The sequence below is a fragment of the Oncorhynchus tshawytscha genome, unplaced genomic scaffold, assembly GCF_018296145.1.
Source record: "Oncorhynchus tshawytscha isolate Ot180627B unplaced genomic scaffold, Otsh_v2.0 Un_contig_7238_pilon_pilon, whole genome shotgun sequence".
NCBI lineage: Eukaryota > Metazoa > Chordata > Actinopteri > Salmoniformes > Salmonidae > Oncorhynchus > Oncorhynchus tshawytscha.
In genome coordinates, this window is record NW_024609722.1 from 237188 (window position 1) to 255000 (window position 17813).

The following is a 17813-nucleotide window of genomic DNA, read 5'->3' on the forward strand; positions in this document are numbered from 1 at the left end:
CATTAGACACACACACACAACTGTGATAAATGTGCACTGTCCCTTTAACATAAAAACCTCAGCCTGCAATCCACTCTGCGGGCCTTTCATTGTTCCCCATAATGAAAACAGATTCTAATGTTGGTATACCTTGACCTCCTGTTTAATTTCAATGATGTTATCTGAACAATCAAACCAAAATCAATAACCGGGAAGTACTTGTGTAAATGAATTAAAAGAACTAAATAAATCTACCTTATTTCTCAGCACTTGGTTAGAACACCACTCCCGTCTTACATCGACCACACCCGTCGCCCCGTACCTAGTGTACATCTTATCTATTACTCAGTGGCTCAATTAATGTTTAACGTAAGTATGTTCAGATGTTGATTATGTAATTCTACAATATTAGTATAGTTCAAACCTCATAATATAAATCTACAAAAATAATTTTACGTTAATAGAGTTTAACACTTTTTCCAACAGTCATGCACACCCCCTCAATATTCTATGATATAACTCTCATCAGCAAGCCTGCGACTTTTTCAACATTCTCACCGGTACCAGCTCCAACTGAAATACCTAATGTAATTTGTCCTGAGCGTGTACCTGATGGAGGTGTATGGTGCTCTAATAGCCATAGGAGAAGTCCCATTGAGATTCCTGTGGCTATGAGGAAAATAACAAACATGGGGCCAGATATGCCCAGTCTAGTCCAGGGATAACCCCTGTCTCTAGGAGGCCTATTAGCCGATGCTGATGGGAGTCTGGTCCACATCGTCACCTGCTAATCGGGTTGTATTGGAGCCGAATTCAAGTCGCTCAAGTCGACCCTGACCTCTGTCAGTGTTCTATTGGGAATCGAAGCTGGTGCACAATGAGTCAAGTGGTGCCAAGGCGCCCCTGATTTACCTTTGACCTGGACTGAGTGTGAAGTAACCTCCTTCACTTCGTACGGTCCAGTCCACCTGGGATCCTGCCACTTTCTCTTGTGGACCTTGATCCTTACCCAGTCTCCGACCTTTACCCTTGGTTGCTCTGGATCTCCCGTCAGCTCCCCCTCATGGACTCTGTGTATCTGTTTGGAGAGAGCTGCAGAAAGTTCCGTCAATTTCTTTACATAGTCAGTCATGCATATCTGGTGTACATCAAGAGGGGGCATATGACCTCCCTCTCCTGGTGGACCTGGCATTACTCTCCCTGTCATTATTTCATGTGGGGAAAGATGTGTCCCCGCACCTGGTGAAGACCTCATGGCCATCAGTGCAAGGGGCAGGGCTTCCACCCAAGTCAATTTGGTACCTGCACATACCTTGGCAATTTTCGTTTGATAACCTGCTTGTGTCCATTTTAACTTCAATCCCTCCCAAACTTTCTTTATATGCTTCCATTGTTCCTTTCCCCCTGATCTATATTCCATTTTTTGGTCTAGGAAATCATTAAATTTCAGCTTAGGAGTATTGGGGGTCGCCATTGTGATTTTGCTTTAATCGGAATTTTAATTTAATTCGATCGGAATTTAGTCGTAGTTTACTTGGGATTCTCACAGACTATCTGAATATACTTAGCCCGTCGTTAGTTAATACCAACGATGTATTCTTGGAGACACTATTGCTCGTACTCTGCCTTATCTCAGAGCTTCTCCGTCGTATACTCAGTTCGAGAAAAAACGCATGGGGTTGTGTAGCATTTATGGAGCGCGCAACCAATGGCTATATTCAGCTGTACAGTCTCAATGTTAAATATTTTATCCCAATAATATTTCAATTATACATCAGTCATTTTGTTCCTATTTGCACATTCAACACAGAAGTCACAGATGCATACAACATAGAAATTTTGAACTGTCTAATCAGTTATCCCTTATAAAGCTAACAACGTTGCATTTTCAAGAAACAATTATAAATGTGTAATCGTCATTCTGACCCCTATCAGTCGACCCCTATCAGACCGGTCCTACCGGGTTTAATGGATAGAATTCGATTTTATTCCAGATAAAATTCAATTCCCTCCCCTACTGACCCCTATCGTACTGACCCCTATCAGATATGAACGTTATATATGTCCGACCCCTATCATGTGGATCTCTATCAGACTGGCCTCGACCGGGTCGCGGGACAAAATTACAATTTATCCCCTCGGCGCCAGGTTTAATGGACAGAACTTAATCTATCCCCTTACTGATCTCTATCGCACTGACCCCTATTGGAACTACAACAGGCCTCAAATGATATCTCTATTACCTCGGCCGTCGCCTATCGGAACTACAACAGGCCTCAAATGATATCTCTATTACCTCGGCCGTCGCCGGTTTGTTACCACATATGTTCACTGTTCTTTAACTTGTCAATAAATCATAAATTTGCACAAGAATTCATACTCACTCGGTAATACTGATCAAAATTTGGACAGACTATACGACAATATGCAAAGTTTGATTTAACAGGCTTTGCTTACCTTGTTTATGGTGCACCTTGAGATCAGTTTCCCGAGTTGAGCAGAATTGTTGTCCACCCCCGAAAGTCTTCACCCGTCCTCCGTGAACCGTCCTTTCACCAACTCGCCCTCTCACACCCAAATCAACTCACTTCGACTGGATCGTTAGTAAACCATCCTCTGCTACCAAGATTCTGTTGATAATGGGATATGTAGATGGGCGAGCCGGTCAAGGATCGATTCAGACAAAGTGGTAAATTGTATGACAAGCGACAGTTTAATTATGAGTAAAGATATCTGGTACAGCGTAATTACGGGCCCGTTCCTTCAGCTCATAAGGAACCTCCAGAAAGAAGCCCCGATAACAGAGTGCATGTATGTTATATACAGTACAGAAAGTAGGTTGAGTCTAGAAGTTCTGGTCTTCTGGTTGGTCCGGGTTGGGGTGCTGTCTTCTCGGATTGGTCCTGTTGGGCCGTCCATCATCCCTCTGAGTCTCGTCGTACCTTTCTTTGTCACACAATGTTCAGCTAAGAAGAAGATTATGTGTGTGTGCTTATCTGTTCCTGTTTCTCAAGGTTAGGTGTGTACATGCAGCTGGTGGTTGTCGTGATGAGTTAGTGCTAAGCTGGGTGGGCCTGGATGGCCTTGTCCAAATGTTGTTAAACTGTGGGAAAGAAATGGCTAATGGCTGCATGTGTAATGCAGAGCAAGTTAATACGGATATGATACAAGTCAACAAGCAGATATAATGCTTCACACTACCAGACAAAAATAAATTGTAATTGTATTCTAATATTGTCTAAATGTCTAGTTAGCACCTTCTAACGTTAGTTAGCTACCAAACTAAGGCAGCTAACTAGTCTCTGAGAGCAGAGCTAACGTTAACTAACCTAATCCTAGCTAACAGGTTATGTAAACCTAGCCTCTAATTACAACGTTTGAACGAACGGAGGTAGATAGATGATGTAAATGTATCGCTAGCCACTTTAAACAATGCTACCTTATATAATGTTACTTACCCTACATTGTTCATCTCATATGCATACGTTGATACTGTACTCTATATCATCGACTGCATCCTTATGTAATACATGTATCACTAGCCACTTTAACTATGCCACTTGGTTTACATACTTAACTCATATGTATATACTGTACTCGATATCATCTACTGTATCTTGCCTATGCTGCTCTGTACCATCACTCATTCATATATCCTTATGTACATACTTTATCCTTACACAACATGGTGTTATTAAACCATTGTGGAACATACTGCATTAACATCTGCTAACCATGTGTATGTGACAAATAAAATTTGATTTGATTTGATTTGGGGGAAAAAATGAGATAGAAACCTGACCAGCTCTTCTTCTTCGGGTTTTTAATTGGCGGACAACATCCCAAAATGGTGTATTGCCGAGATATACTGGGTGTGGTGAAAAGTGAGAAGCTTTCAAGACAAAAAATACATTTAATAATCAAATAATCCCTACTCAGGCTCTGGGGGCCGAGAGGGTGGCACCGCACTAGAAAGTCCTCCGTGTAGTTCTTCAAAAGTAAAATCTTTTAATCGCAGAAATTGTTCATCTGCAGAAACATTGATATCGATATTTATTGTCTTCCTTTCAATTTGTGCTGTGCCGTATGTCCCCACTGCTGTCAATGACAGGAGGTCCACTTTCTCTACATGAAGGACGAATGGATCCTGCTGTTGATTCTCAGGCTGTGGTGTAGGGGATAATATAAACCTTCTGTTCTTCACTACCGCCGGACCTTCAAAAAATACAAACTTTTTTTTTACACACTCCTTTGACAGCCTCCGCATCGGAGACTCGCTCAACTTCCCTGATCTCGACTCATCGACTCGTTTTTAAAATGTCCCTTTAGAAGTATTCAGTAACTCGGTGGGCGGGCTTTGCGACATCCAATCAGATGTCCGTTCCGTCGGTATGCTGGGCCAATCCAAAGCAACCGCGCCCTCCCTCACCGAAACTATCCTGCAGGTTTACTCAAAACAAACCTCAACAGCCACACCAGAGCATTGCAATAAAAAAAGTTGTTTTTATAAGTTAGTTAGCTAACGTTACATCGCCGGAGGGTAATTCTTAAACGGGTGAGTAAATGAACAAGGCAGAAAGGTGTGGGGTTCACCGATAATTTGTAAATAGCTAGTAGTTAGCTATGTTGATAGTAGCCTAGCTAGGTTGGCTAACTGGATTTCAGCTGGCAAGCCATTAGCTCGGTCTTGTTTGTTTCTTTGTATGACTCTATATTCTCCCGATTCACACAGGCACAGACCTCTCACCAGACATGTCAGAGTATCTGAAGAGAGAAAACCACAGGTCTGGACTTCCCATCAGACATTTTTTGGCCCAAAACTCTTCTTGATGCCTACACTAAACGTGTAAAAGATTGCAAGGAAAAAGATGTTTCAAGACTAGCAGGTATGAGCCTTTCAGATACCAAAGCCGTGAAATGCCAGGATAGTTGTACCATCCAGGTAGTTGTACCATCCAGGTAGTTGTCCAAAACCATCCAGGTAGTATTTAATGTAGCAAAAAAATGACCATTTTCAACCAGGTTACTGCCTTCTTTGCTTGGTGTATACCATACCATGCCTCAAAAGATCATTATGCTACTAGAGGAGAACAGGGTCCTACCAGACTTCAACACTGAACGCTGATTCTGGAATCACAATCCCAAATGATCTAAAGGATCATGTAGTTCTACCCAGGGAGTTCTACCATCCAGGTTGTTCTACCATCCAGGTAGCCCCCTCCAGGGAGTTCTTCCAGGTAGTTCTACCATCCAGGGAGTTCTACCACCCATCCGATCTACCACCCAGGAGAGGCCCTACCACCCCTACCACCCAGGGAGTCAGGTTTGCCAGACTGGGCCATCCATGGACCACTTTCCTGATTGGCCAGGAGCCCCCTGTCTTTGCTGGGGCCATCCGATGAGGCCCTCCCCTGTCTTTGCTGGGGCCATCCGATGAGGCCCTCCCCCTGTCTTTGCTGGGGCCATCCGATGAGGCCCTCCCCTGTCTTTGCTGGGGCCATCCGATGAGGCCCCCCCCTGTCTTCGCCGGGGCCATCCGATGAGGCCCTCCCCCTGTCTTCGCACGGGCCATCCGATGAGGCCCTCCCCTGTCTTTGCCGGGGCCATCCGATGAGGCCCTCCCCCTGTCTTCGCCGGGGCCATCCGATGAGGCCCTCCCCTGTCTTTGCCGGGGCCATCCGATGAGGCCCTCCCCCTCTCTTCGCCGGGGCCATCCGATGAGGCCCTCCCCCTCTCTTCGCCGGGGCCATCCGATAAGGCCCTCCCCCTCTCTTCGCCGGGGCCATCCGATGAGGCCCTCCGTCGCTCTTGTGGCAAGAAATGTACCAGTCGGTCTAAAAAGCATGAGAAAAGCCCCTCAAGAGATGGATCTCACCCCTGTGACCAGTGTGAGAAGAGTTTTGTTACACTAAAACGTCTGGAAAAACACCAGACGAGTCACTCCAACCCTCATGTGTGCTCTGATTGTGGCAAAGAGATTCAGTCGGGCTGATCACCTAAGGAGACATAAGAGAGGCCACACTGAGAACAAACTGTACATTTGCCCTCATTGTGGGGAAAGCTTTGGTTTTACTCTGGGAAAGTTAACCCAACATGTGAGACTTCACACTGCGGAGAAACGTCACCAGTGCTCCGATTGTGGCAAAATGTTTGCTGCTAATAAAACAATGAAAAGACACCAAGAGATTCATTCAACACATTGGGTGAAGCCTCATGTTTGCACTACCTGTGGAAAGGGCTTTGCTCGACGTGAATACTTAAAAAGACACTGTACCATTCACACGGGAGTGAAACCGCATCAGTGCTCTGACTGTGGAAAGAGTTTCCGTCGGCTTGATCACTTAACTCTGCACCAGAATGAAGCACATGGAGAGAGGCTATTCCCTTGCTTTGTTTGCAAACAGCGTTTCGTTTCAAATCTTAGCCTGGTAGTTCATCAGAAAAAAGCATACAAGGCCTTACCACTGCTCCCTATGTGACAAGAGATATGCCGAAAAGGGGACTTTAAAAGTCCATCTGCGTGTACACAATGGAGAGAAGCCACACCTTTGCTCCCAGTGTGGGAAATGTTTCTCTGGTAAACGACAACTTAAATTACACCTCTTGGTACATTCAGGTGAGAAGTCTTATAAATGTTCTCACTGTGAAAGGAGTTTCGCTAATAGACCTATCCTGAAAAGACACATACGAACCCACACGGGAGAGAAACCGTACCACTGCTCTGAATGTGGGAGGAGTTTCGCCGATGGGGATTCACACACAAAACATCTGCGAACCCACACTGGAGAGAAACCGTACTTTTGCTCTCTGTGCGGGAAACGTTTCTCCGTTAAACAACGTCTTAAAGTACACCTCTTGGTACATTCAGGTGAGAAGCCTCATACCTGTTCTCACTGTGAGAGGAGTTTCACTACTACATCTAACCTGAAAAGACACCTGCAAACCCACACTGTAGAGAAACCGTTCAAATGCCTTGACCCTGGGAAGGGCTTTCCTCGCTCGGCAACCCTCAAAAATCACCAGCGTATCCACAGGAGGGTCACCAAGGACCAAGATCCCAAGCACAAATAGCTGCAACTGAGAACTCTATATAGTAGCTTCACCACAACTGTCTGTCATGTGTCTCGGTACCAGAAGTCCGAATGTCAGAAAAATTATTCTCCGTAGGCTCTATTTCCTGTACATTATTTTAAGGGGTTTTAAGTAGAGATGCGCGATTATATCGGTGAACAGATCAAAATCGGCCGATGTCTAGTTTAACGCAGATGTTTAAAACCGATGTCAAAGCTACCGTGTATACCTATGTAACGTAGGTACATGGCGTAATGACGCCACGTAAAAGTTTGCGCTACACGTGGAACACAGCATTCCTAACCTAGCCCACAATGTCTGCTGTGTGGATGGAGCAGTCAACAAGTTGAGCAGGCAGGGTAGCCTAAATCAATTCAAATCAAATGTATTTATAAAGCCCTTCTTACATCAGCTGATATCTCAAAGTGCTGTACAGAAACCCAGCCTAAAACCCCAAACAGCAAGCAATGCAGGTGTAGAAGCACGGTGGCTAGGAAAAACTCCCTAAAAAGGCCAAAACCTAGGAAGAAACCTAGAGAGGAACCAGGCTATGTGGGGTGGCCAGTCCTCTTCTGGCTGTGCCAGATGGAGATTATAACAGAACATGGCCAAGATGTTCAAATGTTCATAAATGACCAGCATGGTCGAATAATAATAAGGCAGAACAGTTGAAACTGGAGCAGCAGCACGGCCGGGTGGACTGGGGACAGCAAGGAGTCATCATGTCAGGTAGTCCTGAGGCATGGTCCTAGAGCTCAGGTCCTCCGAGAGAGAGAAAGAAAGAGAGAATGAGAGAGAGCACACTTAAATTCACACAGGACACCGTATAGGACAGGAGAAGTACTCCAGATATAACAAACTGACCCTAGCCCCCCGACACATAAACTACTGCAGCATAAATACTGGAGGCTGAGACAGGAGGCCTAGTGGTTAGAGCGTTGGACTAGTAACCGAAAGGTTGCAAGATCGAATCCCCGAGCTGAAAAGGTACAAATCTGTCGTTCTGCCCCTGAGCAAGGCAGTTAACCCACTGTTCCTAGGCCGCCATTGAAAATATGAATTTGTTCTTATTAACTGACTTGCCTGGTTAAATAAAGATAAAATAAAAAAAATTGATAGAGTAATAACATTTCAGCGAGACAATTCAAAGGCGAAGGACATTAACACAAATAATGGGATTCATTCCATTTGACAATCAACCGTTCTCTGTTGTGGATGATGTTGGCTTTCGCCGACTGGTCGATCACACTACCAAGTGTGCTATTTTGTTGCCCTTACCGGAGTTACACAGTAATAGCGTCACCGCTATTAGCTTCACGACATGCATACTATGGTTTTTTTTGCGTGTCAAAATAGATACAGATAAAAGCTGAACAAAAACGTCTGCAAACAAGCAAACACCGGCCACGAACGATGTGTTTACAATACCGCGTTGGTAATAAAGCATCATTTGTTCGACCGCAACTTCTGGGGTAGCTAGCTTTAGCTTGGTATCTAGCTTTTAGCTTGGTAAAGCACCAATACAACCAGCCTCGACCGCAACTTCTGGGGTAGCTAGCTTTAGCTTGGTATCTAGCTTTTAGCTTGGTAAAGCACCAATACAACCAGCCTCGACCGCAACTTCTGGGGTAGCTAGCTTTAGCTTGGTATCTAGCTTTTAGCTTGGTAAAGCACCAATACAACCAGCCTCGACCGCAACTTCTGGGGTAGCTAGCTTTAGCTTGGTATCTAGCTTTTAGCTTGGTAAAGCACCAATAGAACCAGCCTCGAACACAACTTCTGGGGTAGCTAGCTTTTAGCTTGGTAAAGCACCAATACAACCAGCCTCGACCGCAACTTCTGGGGTAGCTAGCAAACAATTTTGCAGCATTTTTATTGTTCACCAATGATTTAGGACCAGCCTTGTGAGTAAGTATTAGGGGTAGCCAGCTTTTAGTTGGTAAAGCAAAATAAGAACCAGCCTCGACCGCAACTTCTGGGGTAGCTAGCTCTGTTGTTGTCTGTCTGTCTGTCTGTCTGTCTGTCAATACAACCAGCCTCTGTCTGTCTGTCTGTCTGGGGTCTAGCTTTTCTGTTGGTAAAGCAGGAACAATAAAGATGTTAGAACCGATAATTGCCTCAGATGGGTCCATCTCAACTAGGAATATGGGGTGAATAAGGCTTGTTATATTTGGTATGATGCACCAATAGAACCAGCCTCGACACAGCTTCTGGGGTAGCTAGCATTTTCCCTCACTTGTCTCAAAGGCCCAATACAACCAGCCTCTCCCTTGTGGAGATCTGGGGTAGCTGCCTGCAAACAATGACCGTTGTCTGCAGTCATTTTTATTGTTCGTAGCAATGATTTAGGAATCCATGTGAGTAAGTAGGGTAGTCAAGTTGCCCATTGTTGTTTTGTCTAGCAAAGCTGATTTCAAATGTCCACTAATCACTGTTGTCTGTCTGTCTATAAACACTAAACAATAAAGATGTTTTTGAACCGATAATTGTTTAGCTTCACAGTTTTTTTATGGGTCTCATCTCAACGCTGTATAGGAATATATGTCTATTGTGTATTGAATAAGGTTTATTTGTATATATTTACCCATGATGCAATGTAAAAGTGTATCCATGTCCTCAAGGAGGACAGCTTCAAGGTATATTCCTCATTTTCCCTCACTTCTCTCAAAGGCCCAATCTAACTAAACCCCTACTCCCTTGTGGAGATCTGAAAGGATTTAACAGGTGTAATTTAATCTGCTAATAGCTCCACGTTGCTCTCTGATAGGCTAGGTGGAAGTTTCATCATGTTGCTGTTACACCAATCACATGCTCTCACATCTCCACAAGTGCTTAGGGTTTCCCAAACTCGATGCCCATTTTGGTTTTTGCTCTAGCACTACACAGCTGATTTCAAATGGTCTACTAATCACCAAGCTGATTTAGTGTCCTCTCAGAACTAAACACATGTCCCTGTTAATCACAACTACAGATCATTAGAAGTGTCCTAGAAAAGAAGTTGACACAGTTTTCATGTTCTGTCTCTGTGTGTGTGTGAGAGGAGAGAATGAACAGGGCCAATGATGTGATGTGTGTAACTGCATGGCCTCAGTCATTTCTGGCTCTGCTCCACATTGGTCATATCGTTGTAACTGATAAAGCCGTATGTACTGAGTGGTAATGAAGTCCTCTCTGCGGGACACCACAGTACGCAAACCTACCAGTGTCTGACCCAAGACCTGTGACATTCCTCTTTCTGTCCCAGTTCTCTCCTCTGTCCAATCAATCACATTTTAAGAAGGCGGGGGGGGGGGACTGATGTTTCCTCCAGGGGCCAATTGTAGTCAATTCAGAAACTAAACCAAATTCCAAATCTTCCCCCATTTTGAAAAGCATTGAAGATGTTTAATGAATTTCAGTGTACTCTGCCCTCCCACCTGTCTGTTTAATGTCTCAGGTAGCCTGTCTGCCCTCCCACCTATCTGTTTCATGTCTCAGGTAGCCTGTCTGCCCTCCCACCTATCTGTTTAATGTCTCAGGTAGCCTGTCTGCCCTCCCACCTATCTGTTTAATGTCTCAGGTAGCCTGTCTGCCCTCCCACCTATCTGTTTAATGTCTCAGGTAGCCTGTCTGCCCTCCCACCTATATGTTTTGTGTCTCAGGTAGCCTGTCTGCCCTCCCACCTATCTGTTTCTGTCTGTGTCTCAGGTAGCCTGTCTGCCCTCCCACCTGTCTGTTTATGTCTCAGGTAGCCTGTCATCATGTCTCAGGTAGCCTGTCTGCCCTCCCACCTATCTGTTTCATGTCTCAGGTAGCCTGTCTGCCCTCCCACCTATCTGTTTCGTGTCTCAGGTAGCCTGTCTGCCCTCCCACCTATCTGTTTCGTGTCTCAGGTAGCCTGTCTGCCCTCCCACCTATCTGTTTCATGTCTCAGGTAGCCTGTCTGCCCTCCCACCTATCTGTTTCGTGTCTCAGGTAGCCTGTCTGTATCATGTCTCAGGTAGCCTGTCTGTATCATGTCTCAGGTAGCCTGTCTGTATCATGTCTCAGTAGCCTGTCTGTATCATGTCTCAGGTAGCCTGTCTGTATCATGTCTCAGGTAGCCTGTCTGCCCTCCCATCATCTGTTTTCATGTCTCAGGTAGCCTGTCTGTCTCACTAGCCTGTCTGTATCATATCTCAGGTAGCCTGTCTGTATCATGTCTCAGGTAGCCTGTCTGTATCATGTCTCAGGTAGCCTGTCTGTTTCATGTCTCAGGTAGCCTGTCTGTATCATGTCTCAGGTAGCCTGTCTGCCCTCCCACCTGTCTGTTTCATGTCTCAGGTAGCCTGTCTGCCCTCCCACCTGTCTGTTTCATGTCTCATGTAGCCTGTCTGCCCTCCCACCTATCTGTTTCATGTCTCAGGTAGCCTGTCTGCCCTCCCACCTATCTGTTTCATGTCTCAGGTAGCCTGTCTGCCCTCCCACCTATCTGTTTAATGTCTCAGGTAGCCTGTCTGCCCTCCCACCTGTCTGTTTCATGTCTCAGGTAGCCTGTCTGCCCTCCCACCTATCTGTTTAATGTCTCAGGTAGCCTGTCTGCCCTCCCACCTATCTGTTTCATGTCTCAGGTAGCCTGTCTGCCCTCCCACCTGTCTGTTTCATGTCTCAGGTAGCCTGTCTGCCTGTTTCATGTCTCCCAGCCCTCCCATCCTGTCTGTTTCATGTCTCAGGTAGCCTGTCTGTATCATGTCTCAGGTAGCCTGTCTGTATCATGTCTCCCACCTATCTGTTTCATGTCTCAGGTAGCCTGTCTGTATCATGTCTCCCACCTGTCTGTTTCATGTCTCAGGTAGCCTGTCTGTATCATGTCTCAGGTAGCCTGTCTGTCTCAGGTAGCCTGTCCACCTGTCTGTTTCATGTCTCAGGTAGCCTGTCTGTATCATGTCTCAGGTAGCCTGTCTGTATCATGTCTCCCAGCCTGTCTGTTTCATGTCTCAGGTAGCCTGTCTGTATCATGTCTCAGGTAGCCTGTCTGTATCCCTCCCACCTGTCTGTATCATGTCTCAGGTAGCCTGTCTGCCCTCCCACCTGTCTGTTTCATGTCTCAGGTAGCCTGTCTGTCCCACCTGTATCATGTCTCAGGTAGCCTGTCTGCCCTCCCACCTGTCTGTTTCATGTCTCAGGTAGCCTGTCTGCCCTCCCACCTGTCTGTTTCATGTCTCAGGTAGCCTGTCTGCCCTCCCACCTGTCTGTTATCATGTCTCAGGTAGCCTGTCTGCCCTCCCACCTGTCTGTTTCATGTCTCAGGTAGCCTGTCTGCCCTCCCACCTGTCTCAGGTAGCCTGTCTGCCCTCCCACCTGTCTGTTTCATGTCTCAGGTAGCCTGTCTGCCCTCCCACCTGTCTGTTTCATGTCTCAGGTAGCCTGTCTGTTTCATGTCTCCAGGTAGCCTGTCTGTTTCATGTCTCAGGTAGCCTGTCTGCCCTCCCACCTATCTGTTTCGTGTCTCAGGTAGCCTGTCTGCCCTCCCACCTATCTGTTTCGTGTCTCAGGTAGCCTGTCTGTATCATGTCTCAGGTAGCCTGTCTGTATCATGTCTCAGGTAGCCTGTTTGACGCACACACTTCTGAAAGTACCAATGTAAGCCTATTTAATATCCGCACACACATTAACAAAGTTCTCCAAAGCCCGAAGACACCATTTTACTTTAACAAAACTGCTTGGAACTGGTCTCAATGTGGCCAGTAGTTTTGTTTTCATTTTTGGATTCCCATGCGCGACTGCAGACTTCCTGGCATATAAATAAAAACTACCACAAGATGGCGACATAATCCACAGGATGAATTCATATAATTAGTGATGGAGAGAGGGAGATGGGGAGAAGGAGAGAGAGATGGGGAGAGAGAGAGCTGGGGAGAGAGAGATATGGGGGAGAGAGAGAGAGATGGGGAGAGAGAGAGAGATGGGGAGAGAGAGAGAGATGGGGGGGAGAGAGAGAGAGAGAGAGGGGAGAGAGAGAGGGGAGATGGGGAGATGGGGAGAGAGAGAGAGATGGGGGGGAGAGAGGGGGAGAGAGAGAGATGGGGGAGAGAGAGAGATGGGGAGAGAGAGATGGGGAGAGAGAGAGATGGGGGGAGAGGAGAGAGATGGGGAGAGAGAGAGATGGGGAGAGGGGATGGGGGAGAGAGAGAGAGATGGGGGGAGAGAGAGATGGGGGAGAGAGAGAGATGGGGGAGAGAGAGAGATGGGGGGGAGAGATGGGGAGAGAGAGAGATGGGGAGAGAGAGAGAGAGAGATGGGGAGAGAGAGAGATAGATGGGGGGGGGAGAGAGAGATGGGGGGGAGAGAGAGAGATGGGGAGAGAGAGAGAGATGGGGGGAGAGAGAGAGAGATGGGGAGAGAGAGAGAGGGGGGAGAGAGAGAGAGGGGGAGAGAGAGAGAGATGGGGGGGAGAGAGATGGGAGAGAGAGAGGGGGGGAGAGAGAGAGAGATGGGGGAGAGAGAGAGAGATGGGGAGAGAGAGAGAGATGGGGGAGAGAGAGAGATGGGGAGAGAGAGAGAGATGGGGGAGAGAGAGAGATGGGGGAGAGAGAGAGATGGGGGGAGAGAGAGAGAGATGGGGAGAGAGAGAGGGGGGGAGAGAGAGAGAGATGGGGAGAGAGAGAGAGATGGGGGAGAGAGAGAGAGATGGGGGAGAGAGAGAGAGATGGGGGAGAGAGAGAGAGAGATGGGGGAGAGAGAGAGAGATGGGGAGAGAGAGAGATGGGGAGAGATGGGGAGAGAGATATGGGGAGATAGAGATATGGGGAGAGTTGGGGAGAGAGAGAGATGGGGAGAGAGAGAGAGAGAGTAAAAGAGAAGTGAGTAATCCACTGATTACAGGGACCTAGAGTTAACACCCTTCCACCCTACGACATTGCCTCAATCAACTGTCTACACACACACACACACACACACACACACTCAACCTTGGGACATCCCTCAATCAACTGCATTCACTGGAGAGAAAGGGAAGGGGGTAGAGAGGGGGATGGAGGGAGAGATATGGGGGGATAGAGATGGGGAGGGAGAGATGGGGGGGGGATGGAGGGAGAGATGGGGGATGGAGGGAGAGATGGGGGATGGAGGGAGAGATGGGGGATGGAGGGGAGAGATGGAGGGGGGGATGGAGGGAGAGATGGCGGGAGAGATGGGGGATGGCGGGAGAGATGGGGGATGGCGGGAGGGAGAGAGAGATGGGGGGATGGCGGGAGAGATGGATGGAGGGAGGGAGAGATCAAATCAAATTTTATTTGTCACATACACATGGTTAGCAGATGTTAATGCGAGTTGTTACGCACGCCTCTATGAAGAGGGAACGCAACACCCTGCTACAACTAAACTCTCCGTGAAGCGAAAAAGGTATGGACTGTAGGTGCAAGTAAGAATGACAACAGGCAGAATGTGGTACCGTTTACAAGGACTTTATTCCTTTACACGGTAATATGGGGAAAAGGGGCTGGACGGAACCAAAGCAAAGAAAGTAAATCTCAAAGCCCCCCCCTCTCCTATCTTACCTGCCTACCTAATTTAGCACCACCTGGTGCCCTAACCAAAATACAAGGGGTGGTCCGCCCAGGTCTTACCTAGTGTGTCTAGACAGCGAATATGCTACGGGTATATGTATGCCCGCGGGCCACTTGCCTAAGCACTCCCTAGGTGCCTTCCCCTTCCCCCCTGGGAACAAATGAAACAGAATATTAAACAATTTCAAACAAACTAAGAAACAAAAGGATGTCAAATAAGCTCTATCTGAGCAACAAACTCACAGAACATACCACTTTCCAGCAAAATCAACCTCTATCACAATCAATCTCAGCAATCCCTACCTCCAGCAAAATCTCTACCTCCAAAAAGATCTCTAACAAATCTCTAACAAATCTCTAACAAATCTCTAACAAATCTCTAACAAATCTCTAACAAATCTACCTCCAGCAAAATCCTCTACAAAAAGAAAAAGATCTCCTGAACAGAACACTGGCTTTTATATAGCTTCTGAAGGAATGGGGAATTGGAGACAGCTGTGTCTTGACGAGGGGGCGGGGTCAGCTCTCCAATTAGCCCTGGAGTCGACCAATCAGCTGCTTGAGGGATTTCAGGAAGCCATTTCCTGAAATAAACACATGCAAATACACAAACTACAACACATAATCTGGGGAACGTAACAGAGTGTAGCGAAATGCTTGTGCTTCTAGTTCCGACAATGCAGTAATAAAAAGCAAGTAATCTAACTAACAATTCCAAAAAAAACTACTGTCTTATACACAGTGTAAGGGGATAAAGAATATGTACATAAGGATATATGAATGAGTGATGGTACAGAGCAGCATAGGCAAGATACAGTAGATGATATCGAGTACAGTATATACATATGAGATAAGTATGTAAACCAAGTGGCATAGTTAAAGTGGCTAGTGATACATGTATTACATAAGGATGCAGTCGATGATATAGAGTACAGTATCAACGTATGCATATGAGATGGAACAATGTAGGGTAAGTAACATTATATAAGGTAGCATTGTTTAAAGTGGCTAGTGATATATTTACATCATTTCCCATCAATTCCCATGATTAAAGTGGCTGGAGTAGAGTCAGTGTCATTGACAGTGTGTTGGCAGTAGCCACTCAATGTTAGTGGTGGCTGTTTAACAGTCTGATGGCCTTGAGATAGAAGCTGTTTTTCAGTCTCTCGGTCCCAGCTTTGATGCACCTGTACTGACCTCGCCTTCTGGATGACAGCGGGGTGAACAGGCAGTGGCTCGGGTGGTTGATGTCCTTGATGATCTTTATGGCCTTCCTGTAGCATCGGGTGGTGTAGGTGTCCTGGAGGGCAGGTAGTTTGCCCCCGGTGATGCGTTGTGCAGACCTCACTACCCTCTGGAGAGCCTTACGGTTGAGGGCGGTGCAGTTGCCATACCAGGCGGTGATACAGCCCGCCAGGATGCTCTCGATTGTGCATCTGTAGAAGTTTGTGAGTGCTTTTGGTGACAAGCCGAATTTCTTCAGCCTCCTGAGGTTGAAGAGGCGCTGCTGCGCCTTCCTCACGATGCTGTCTGTGTGAGTGGACCAATTCAGTTTGTCTGTGATGTGTATGCCGAGGAACTTAAAACTTGCTACCCTCTCCACTACTGTTCCATCGATGTGGATAGGGGGTGTTCCCTCTGCTGTTTCCTGAAGTCCACAATCATCTCCTTAGTTTTGTTGACGTTGAGTGTGAGGTTATTTTCCTGACACCACACTCCGAGGGCCCTCACCTCCTCCCTGTAGGCCGTCTCGTCGTTGTTGGTAATCAAGCCTACCACTGTTGTGTCGTCCGCAAACTTGATGATTGAGTTGGAGGCGTGCATGGCCACGCAGTCGTGGGTGAACAGGGAGTACAGGAGAGGGCTCAGAACGCACCCTTGTGGGGCCCCAGTGTTGAGGATCAGCGGGGAGGAGATGTTGTTGCCTACCCTCACCACCTGGGGGCGGCCCGTCAGGAAGTCCAGTACCCAGTTGCACAGGGCGGGGTCGAGACCCAGGGTCTCGAGCTTGATGACGAGCTTGGAGGGTACTATGGTGTTGAATGCCGAGCTGTAGTCGATGAACAGCATTCTCACATAGGTATTCCTCTTGTCCAGATGGGTTAGGGCAGTGTGCAGTGTGGTTGAGATTGCATCGTCTGTGGACCTATTTGGGCGGTAAGCAAATTGGAGTGGGTCAAGGGTGTCAGGTAGGGTGGAGGTGATATGGTCCTTGACTAGTCTCTCAAAGCACTTCATGATGACGGATGTGAGTGCTACGGGGCGGTAGTCGTTTAGCTCAGTTACCTTAGCTTTCTTGGGAACAGGAACAATGGTGGCCCTCTTGAAGCATGTGGGAACAGCAGACTGGTATAGGGATTGATTGAATATGTCCGTAAACACACCGGCCAGCTGGTCTGCGCATGCTCTGAGGGCGCGGCTGGGGATGCCGTCTGGGCCTGCAGCCTTGCGAGGGTTAACACGTTTAAATGTCTTACTCACTTCGGCTGCAGTGAAGGAGAGACCGCATGTTTCCGTTGCAGGCCGTGTCAGTGGCACTGTATTGTCCTCAAAGCGGGCAAAAAGTTATTTAGTCTGCCTGGGAGCAAGACATCCTGGTCCGTGACTGGGCTGGGTTTCTTCCTGTAGTCCGTGATTGACTGTAGACCCTGCCACATACCTCTTGTGTCTGAGCCGTTGAATTGAGATTCTACTTTGTCTCTGTACTGGCGCTTAGCTTGTTTGATAGCCTTGCGGAGGGAATAGCTGCACTGTTTGTATTCAGTCATGTTACCAGACACCTTGCCCTGATTAAAAGCAGTGGTTCGTGCCTTCAGTTTCACACGAATGCTGCCATCAATCCACGGTTTCTGGTTAGGGAATGTTTTAATCGTTGCTATGGGAACGACATCTTCAACGCACGTTCTAATGAACTCGCACACCGAATCAGCGTATTCGTCAATGTTGTTGTCTGACGCAATACGAAACATCTCCCAGTCCACGTGATGGAAGCAGTCTTGGAGTGTGGAGTCAGCTTGGTCGGACCAGCGTTGGACAGACCTCAGCGTGGGAGCTTCTTGTTTTAGTTTCTGTCTGTAGGCAGGGATCAACAAAATGGAGTCGTGTTTGTTCCACTGAGGATGGGCCTCTATGAGATAGCGTCATCTCTATGAGATAGCGTCATCTCTATGAGATAGCGTCACCTCTATGAGATTGAGTCATCTCTATGAGATAGCGTCACCTCTATGAGATAGCGTC

The 17813-nt window shown here is 47.1% G+C and overlaps 1 long non-coding RNA gene across 1 annotated transcript; it reads right to left on the reverse strand.

The window, feature by feature from the left end:
• Positions 1 to 454: 454 nt before the first annotated feature.
• On the reverse strand, positions 455 to 3071 carry LOC121845635. Its single transcript, XR_006082671.1, has 2 exons — positions 2276 to 3071; positions 455 to 2222 (listed from the first exon to the last, which is right to left on the reverse strand). It is a non-coding gene; the product is annotated as an uncharacterized LOC121845635 (long non-coding RNA).
• Positions 3072 to 17813: the final 14742 nt, after the last annotated feature.